The following is an 8,707-nucleotide window of genomic DNA, read 5'->3' on the forward strand; positions in this document are numbered from 1 at the left end:
TTAACATTCTGCTAAATGTTCTGTACACATTTTCTTATGTAAATCTTATATCAAAACTGAAAGATAGGTATTTTTCTGCCCAATCTACAGATCAGGAAAATAAATATTAGCAAGATTTACAAAAATTATCCGAGGTCCTGGCTAGGCAGGGGCAGAGGCAGGATTTGACCTCACAGCTGATTGATTTAGTATTGTGGATCGTTGGGAAGATTCTTGAAGGGTGACTAGATTTTCTAGAGCCAGAGGTGGGGTTGGGGGAGTGAAGGTGGGTGAGTCCGGGGGCAGGGGTGGTGTTGGCGGGCGCTGCAGGCTGCAGACCGAGCATGAACACAGCTATAGAGAGTCAGGCCCGTGACCCTGCCCTCCAGACACTTACAGTACCTGTGATTTGGCTTTTTACCCTGAGACTTAATCATTCACGCATTTTTTGAGTCTGTGCCTGGCAGGAGTACGTGCTGAGGAGAGAACTAAGTCTGAGGGGTCCTTACCTTGTGCTCCAGTGGCCCCCACGGAACCAGAATGCGTAAGTACTAACTTAGAAGGTGTATAACATGCTATGGAAGCGCAGAGAAAGAAGAAAAAAAAATAACTGGACTTGGTGTAAATCACAGGTGCTTTTTCACACATCTTCCTGTGAGGTAGACATTTCTAGAATACTTTACAGATGAGGATACAGAGGCTCAGAGAAGTTAAGTGACTTGCTCAAGGCCACCTCCTCAGGTGGCTCAGATGCAGGACTTCAGCCACCAAATCCTTAGCTTTGTCCATCAAGTCCTACTGTGGTGCACAGACACAGTTCCCAGCACAGAAATTCTAGTATTTCCATTTCCAGTCCTGTTTTTGTGTGTTTTTCTTGGGGCAAAATGGTGCTAGGGCAAAATAGGGTGTGGGCTTTGAGACTTTAAAATTAGGGCTGAGATATAGGCCGAAGGCCCAGGTGCGCTGGAGGAATGCTGAGAGGCCTTATTTGTCAAGGGGTATTTTGCCTTCCTTCTATTGTAAAATTTCTTCCCCAGAAATCTGTGAGGAAATGGCCACGTCCAATAGGGAATAATGGAAATGTTTTACACTGTCCAATATGGTAGCCACTAGCCACGTGTAGCTGTTGAGCACTTGAAGTGTGTCTAGCAAGGAACTGAACTTTCATTTATTTTAATTTAACTTGAATTTTAATAGCCAGGGAACTAGTGGCTACCATATTGGATAGCACGGGTGAAGATACAAAAATATGGTATCACCTAGTCTGGTGAGATTCTACGTGTGGTCTGTGGACCTCAGCATTGCCATCACCAGCGAGCTTGTTAGGAATGCAAACTTTCTGGGTCTACCCCAAACCCTACAGAATCAGAAACTCCGAGGACTTGGGTGTACTCTGCCACGCACTGGTCTAGCCCAACCCCTTCTTTTCCAGGTGAGGAGACCAATCCTCATCCCCTCTCCAAGGGATGATAAACCAGCTATATTGAAGCCAAGTTAACTTTTCTAATGGGATTGAGGGCTTGGGGCAAATCCAATGGTCGCCACTCTAACCTACGATTTGCTAGGCGTTACAGCTTTCTGCATCTATGTCTCACGCCGGCATAGGCGTTCTCAGATCTTCAACGACAGGAGAGGCCGAATGGGAGGCAAGGAGAATGGTTAGGAGGCTGTCGGTCACTGAAAGGACAGCTGATGATGGCAGAACTGGGCAGTGCCAGTGAAAGTGGAGAGCAAAGGACAGATTCAAGAGCTGGAAGATAGATGTAGAAGGAACAGAGCTTGGGGGTTGATGAAGTTTGAGGGAAGACTTGGACCCGAGGTGGCGCTTTGGGTACTTGAAGTCCAGGCACAGGTGAGATTTGACAAGCGCAGGAGTGAGGGCAGGATGGGGCAGGGCCAGAGGGCAACCAGTGTGAAAGGGCCGGCAGATACTGTCACATTGTTTACAATGAGCAGTTTTGCTTTTGTTTTCAAACTAACCAACAGCAAAGGTAATTAAGAGGGAGCAGCTAGGGAAATAGAAAGTGAATCTAAGCTATGGGTGCCTTAGAGGTTAAAAGAAGGGATGTTTTCTGTCTTTCTTCCCTCCCTCCCTCCCTCCCTCCCTCCCTCCCTCCCTCCCTTCCTTCCTCCCTTCCTTCCTTCCTTCTTCCTCCCTCCCTCCTTTCCTCCCTCCCTTCCTTCCTTCCTTCTTCCTCCCTCCTCCCTCCCTTCATTTCTTCTCTTTTCTCTTTTATTCTTTCTTTCCTACTTTGTTTCCTTCCTCTCCACCACCCCCCCCCCTTTACTTTTTTAAGATAGCAGAGACCTAAGGTTTTCATGTTGATGAGAAGGAGCTAGTAGAAAGGGAAAGCTTGAAGATGCAACAGAGAAAGGGGATAACCCTGAGAATGCTGTCAGGGATTCCACACAGAGCTCCAGGAAACTGGAAACAAGGGGAGGGCTCCACCTCCACAGTGATGGGAGCAAAGTGTAAGGACAGAAGCAGACAACCTTATAAGGTATTTTTAGCAGGAAGTTGAAGGAGTTCATGCTCTGCTGAAGCCAAGGTCATCTGCTGAGAGTCAGGGGAGACGGTAGAAGTGGAGATTTGGTAGATATACCAGGCACTCAGTAAACATGACCCAGCGATTCCACTCCTGGGTGTACATCTGAAAAAAATGACAACACTAATTCAAAAAGGTACAAGCACCCCAATGTTCAGAGCAGTTTTATTTACAGTTGCTAAGGTATGGAAGCAACCTAAGTGTCCATCAACAGATGAATAGATAAAGAAGGTGCTGTGGATATGTACATGTATATATATATATACACACATACATGCACAATGGAATACTACTCAGCCATAAAAATAATGAAATATTGCCATTTGCAGCAACATAGATGGACCTCGAGATTATCATACTAAGTGAAGTAAGTCAGAAAGAAAGACAAATACTGTATGATATCAGTTATATGTGGAATCTAAAAAATACAGCAAACTAGTGAATATAACAAACAAGAAGCAGACTCAGATACGGAGAACAAACTAGTGGCCACCAGTGGGGAGAGGGGAGGCAGTATAGGGGTAGAAGATTAAAAAAAGGGTTATTATGGGACTATAGGAAATCATGTGTGTGAAACTTTTGAAAATTGTAAAGCACTATAGAATTTAAACAGTTTTCATTGATAATGATAATAAAAAGATGGTTTCTAGCAGAGCTGCAATCCAAATTCTTGTCTTTTACTTTCTAGGTCAGTACCCTTTTTAGGAAGGTGATGAGGCACGAGGACAAACACTTGGCGGGAAAGGAGTGTCGTAGAGATGGAAGGATGCAGAAAGAGGAGAGGTGGCACGGAGGAAGGAACAGACAAACCTGGACTGGAGCGAGTCCTGCATCCACCCTTGTTAGCCTCACTGGCAAGCATCTTAACCCTTAGGATCCTCAGTTTCTCTGTTTGTAAACTGAGGGTAAACATACCTCCAATTCTGCTGTATTAGAGACAATGGACGTCAAGTCCCTGGTGCATTGAATCCATCTTCAGTGGTAACACAAACTTCCTAGCTTCACAGGGGCTGTTTCTAACCAAGTCTTAAAGCTCCCTACCCCAGTGACTAAAAATGGTTCTAAAACGACATCAAATGGAACAAAGCCGGGCGGCTGACTCTTTGTTCTGAGGTTTTGTTCAGAGTTTGACAAGCTTTCCAGAGAGCTCCCAAGAAGATGCTAGCCCACGAAAGTTGTCATTGGTCCAGATGCACGGATTCAGTCTCTCCACTTAGCAACAGTATTTGCCTCCTGCTTCAGAAAAGGAAACAAAAAAGTAAGCCTGCAGTTAAATACACCCACAAGGGCAAATCCCCATGAAAGCCTGTCAAAAAAGAGCTGTGGGAAAGATGAGCTATTGCTGTACGCCTGGGTGAACTCCAATGAGGAAGCCACAAAGGGGAGGGAGGATGCGCACAGGGGCTTGTCAGTTGCAGCCCCCCAAAGGGTTTCAGCCTTTCCCTCCTCCTGATTCCCACTGCCCCACGACTGCCCTCATTGTCATTGTTCCTGGACTATTTTAACTGCTTCCTAATTCATTCGCCTGTCCTGCCATTTCCAAGGGACTCTATACTATCACTGTCAAATTAAACAACTGCCTTTTGGGGGGTGGCTGTTGACCTTTCATTGCAGGAGAAATCTTTCTAAAGCGTGGGTCTGATCTCATCACTCCTCTGCTTAAAAGCTGTCAGTGTACTTTGTCTGTATTATGCTCGAGGTTAGTGGTTTCCCCTGGGCACTGGTCACTTGCCTGCCTAGCTGTCTCCCGCATCACACTCTTGGAGGGAGGGCAGGGGCTGGGTCCTGGGCACTCAGGGGCCCCCACCACCTTATCAGAGCCATTGGATGCATCACTTTCTCTCAGTCACATTAATCTTCATTCAGTTCCTCAAAAGCTTTCCCCCACTGCTGAGTCTTCTCACATCTTGTTTTCTTTGCTAGAACGTTAACCCTTTGACGCCTCCCCTAGCAAGTGCCTCACCCTTAGTTTGCACATTCTCCCCACCTCCCAGAAAGGCTTCTCTGAACCCCCAGATGAGGCTAGCGCCCCAGCCTCCTTCCCACGTGTTGTCTGATGAGCCCCACAACCTGGACTGATGCCCCCAGTAACCTTTCACCATCCATAGACACATTACATTATAAATAAATAGCATTTGAAAAAAAACTAAACTCTTTACTGTGTTGACTTCAAGATGTAAATTCTAAAGCAAAACATGACAACCGAAATTACAGAGGTAATAGTTTGTCTTAAATCTTTGAAGCACACCTTAACGCTGGATTTTGTTTTATTTAACATTATCAGATTATTAAGTTTAGCAACTTTTATTTTTCCTCCGACTGAATTTTATGATGAATGATACTAACGTTCTTAGTATTTCTTAAATATTGTAGGTTTACGTTAGTTTCATTTTGGGAAAAGAAAATCCATTTTATTAATTGTGTTATTGTGTTATTAATTGTGCTATTATAAAATCCATTTGTATTAATTGTGTGGAAAGAAGACTCACAATCAGCAAACTTGAAACCTTTTGTTTTCTTTGTTAGGTAGTTACACATCATTTTTATAATGAAAAAGATAAATGATAATACCTTCCCCTAAAAGAAAAGAAAGTTGCCAAATATTGGAGGATAACCACGTTGGTTTCAGACTTCTGATACCAACAGTACAAAAATATCATTAGACCTCTGAGAAATTTTGGACAATGAAAATTAAACAAGAAAACTGTTAATTTTTTGAAGAGGCTCATTTATATGGCTCAAAATTCAAAAGGTACCAGAGTAAACAGTGAAAAATGTCCCTCCCACGCCTGTCTCTCAGCAGCGAAGTCTAAAGTCCTCTCTGAAGCTCACATTGCATGGGTTTTATATGGATTGTTGCAGAGATATTTTATGCACAAATAGTGCTCTATGTTATTTCCCCAAGCCTTGTTTGCACACGAATAATCATACTATTTCTCGATTTTTTTTTAACCTAGCAAAATATCTTGCAGATTGTTCCCTAACAGTGCAATAAAAGTTTTTCTCACTCTTTTTCATGTCTACACAGTGTTGCATGGTGTGTATGTACCATAAATCACCCATGCCCTCTCCAACTCTGGACACTTGGGTTATTTCCAATATTTTGCAACCATAAACAACACCAAACATAGAACAATCTCATTCAGCCTACCTTTCACCCAGGTATGTGTATATCTAAAAAATAAGTGGCTAGCAGTGAATTATGAGGCCAGAGGTGACTTTAATAGATATTGTCAAATTATCCTTTAAAGAAGTTGAATCAATTTACCTCCCCTTTAGCAAGGTGGGAAAAATATGATAAATCCATTTTCACTTGGCCTTTAAATTTGAACTGCTACATTTTGTTCCACTTGAATTCTATACAAGCACAATTTAGTTTGTTTGCTAATGTGTTACTGATTGTTACATGTGTCCTACTTAAATGTTCACCTTCCACGCACTACCCCCAGGAAATACCTCAGTTGCACCAAATTCGTTTTGCCCCTCTCACTCTTTCCTTTGTTTATCTAATATTTGATACCCAGGCAATGCGATGCTGGCCGCCGGGTTGTAAGCCGACTTACCGTTTGCTGAAGTGTAGCACCTTGACTCTCCACCAGGTGGAGCAGTCTCACCTTAGGGAGCGCATTGAGTAGGGCCGCTGAATCTGGGGTGGTCAATATTCCTGGTGATATGCAGGTGGAATGAAGTAGAGTGGAATGCAATTGGAGTTGAATTTAAGGTTTCAAAAGAGGATGTGGCACATCTAGTCCTCAGATGTATTAGTGATCCAGGTGACGTTTAGTATCTCTGGTCTGAACCACCTGTAGAAACAAGTCAAGTCCTACAGTTAGGGGTTGATTTGTGTTCCCCATCCCTGCCTCCTTCCACATTCAAACATTGAAGTTCCAACCCCCAGCACCTCAGAATGTGACCTTATTTGGGGAGAGGGTCTTTACAGAGGCAATCAAACTAAAATGAGGTCGCTGAGATGGGCCCTAATCCAATATGACTGGTGTCTTTATAAGAAAGGAAATTTTGGACACTGACACACAGAGAGGGAAGAGGATGTGAAGAGACAGGGAGAAGACAGGCATGCAAGTCGAAGAGAAAGGCCTGGGACAGACAGATCCTTCCCTTGCAGCCTTCAGAAGGAACCAACCCCCTGACGCCTTGATCTGGGGCTTCTAGCCTCCAGAACTGTGGATGATACCTTTCTGTTGTTTAAGCCCACCAGCCTGCGGTCCTTTGTTATGGCAGCCTGAGCAAACCAATATGCCTACCCACTCACCTTCTGGGAGAATTTAAGTAAGCTGGGTTTAAGCACTTACTAGGCTAGAGAAACATTTCCTCCACAGAAAATGATAGCTAATAACAGAAACCGGGTTATAGTTTAGAGATATTTATTATAAGTGAATAAACTTGAAGTACCCTTAAGCCACTCAGAAATTGTCTTCACGTAGAAACAAGCGGTACGCTGATAACAAATGACTCTACGCTGCTTGACACGCACAAATGGCAGCTTTTAAAGGCTGCAGCCCATCCCACTCTACCGCATTTCAATTGGGCGCTGTGGTGGATGTGCAAAGAGGAAGCTGTTTTGCTCAGGCACAAAGGAAGGAGATGGCGTATCGACTGGTATGTGTGATGAGCTAAACAAATATACATAAAACTGGAAGTGTGTGAGAGGATGAGTTTGTGTCTGGGTGTAGTCATGTGAAAATGTGTGTATGTTACAAAGAAAAAGGTATGAGAAGAGTTGGATTTACAAGAAAGAGAAATATGGGTGTAAGCAGAATCTATGTACCAAGGGGAGAAATGTTTGCGTGACAAGGTGTGTGTGTGAGTGTGTGTGTGTGTGTATGTGTGAGAGAGAGAGAGAGAGAGACATTCGGTGTTTGTTGGTGGAGAGAAACGTGTGAGAAGGAAACGTGTATGTATGTGAAGAAGAGTCACATGTATGTTTGAAGTGTGTGTGCATTTAAGGAGGCAGATATGTGTGTAAGGAATACGTGTGCGCAGCACATGCCTAGACGTGTAAGGGGGGGACGTATGTGTGAGGATGTGTGTGTGGGGAGAGAAGAATGTGTGTGTGTAAGCATGTGAGGAGAAGTACATGCGTGCGATTCTTTAGGATAATGCTGGTCAAAGAAGCAAATGTGCCCAGAAGCCGTGTCTAATTGCCTTCCTGACCCCGTGGCCTCTGCGAACCCTGCTTACTGAATGAACTTAGAGATTGACAGCTCCTTTGTAGGTCTGAGGTTGGCCACCACAGTTTTTTAGTTCAGTCCCATGTTTGTCAACAACATTTTAAACTAGCTTGATTCCCCTCATTTAAGAAAATATCTTGAAATTACTTTTTCAAGTTTTGGTTCAAGTTCAGTAAAGACATAAAATGAGTGGGTCAGGTTCGGTTCAGGAAGAAAAAAGCTAATCATTCGTATTTGCGTGCTGGTGTTTAAATCAATGAACTGGGAGCAGAGAGATGATTCATCCAGCAGGAAAATAATACATAACTTTTTCACTGAATTTCATTTCTTGTCTTATTAATCCTTAATTGATAGGAGTCTGTGCATTTCTAAAATTTATCATAGATTAAAAAATGGGATTAAATGGTTTCCCCAGAGTCACTGTATCAATGAGCTAAGGCACGGGACAGCTTCCTAAGAATTTTTCCCTAGCAGGAACCACGTATTCACTTTGATTCTTCTGGTGAATCAAATTATATTTTTGTCTTTATTAAAAGTGACTTCCTTTTTAATGTTGGGTTTCAAGGAAAGGAATTAATTTTTGGAATGACTTTCATATAATGGGGGTTAGGCAGGCTAACTATGGCGCATGGGCCAAATCTGTTCAGCTATTTAGTTTTTTTTTTTTTTTTTTTTGGAGGGGGGTATCCTTTTTTATGGCCCATGAGGTAAGAATGGTTTTCATATTTTAAAAAATATTTATACTTTAATATAAATGGTTATACATTTATACTTTAAATGGTTATATAAGTACTTTTATAATCGAATAGTGTGGTTTTGCCTCTTGGCTGGCAAAGCCTAAAATATTTCTTTTAAACCTTTAAGAAGAAGTTTGCTGACCCTGTTCTGTAGGATTTTATTTGCTTGATAAAGTGTAAGCTGTCAAAATGTAAGGGAAAAAAAAAGTAAGTACAGTGATTATTGGTCTAGCAATTGCAGTAAGGAATCTAAACC

The sequence above is a fragment of the Grampus griseus genome (assembly GCF_964374135.1).
Source record: "Grampus griseus genome assembly, chromosome: 15".
NCBI lineage: Eukaryota > Metazoa > Chordata > Mammalia > Artiodactyla > Delphinidae > Grampus > Grampus griseus.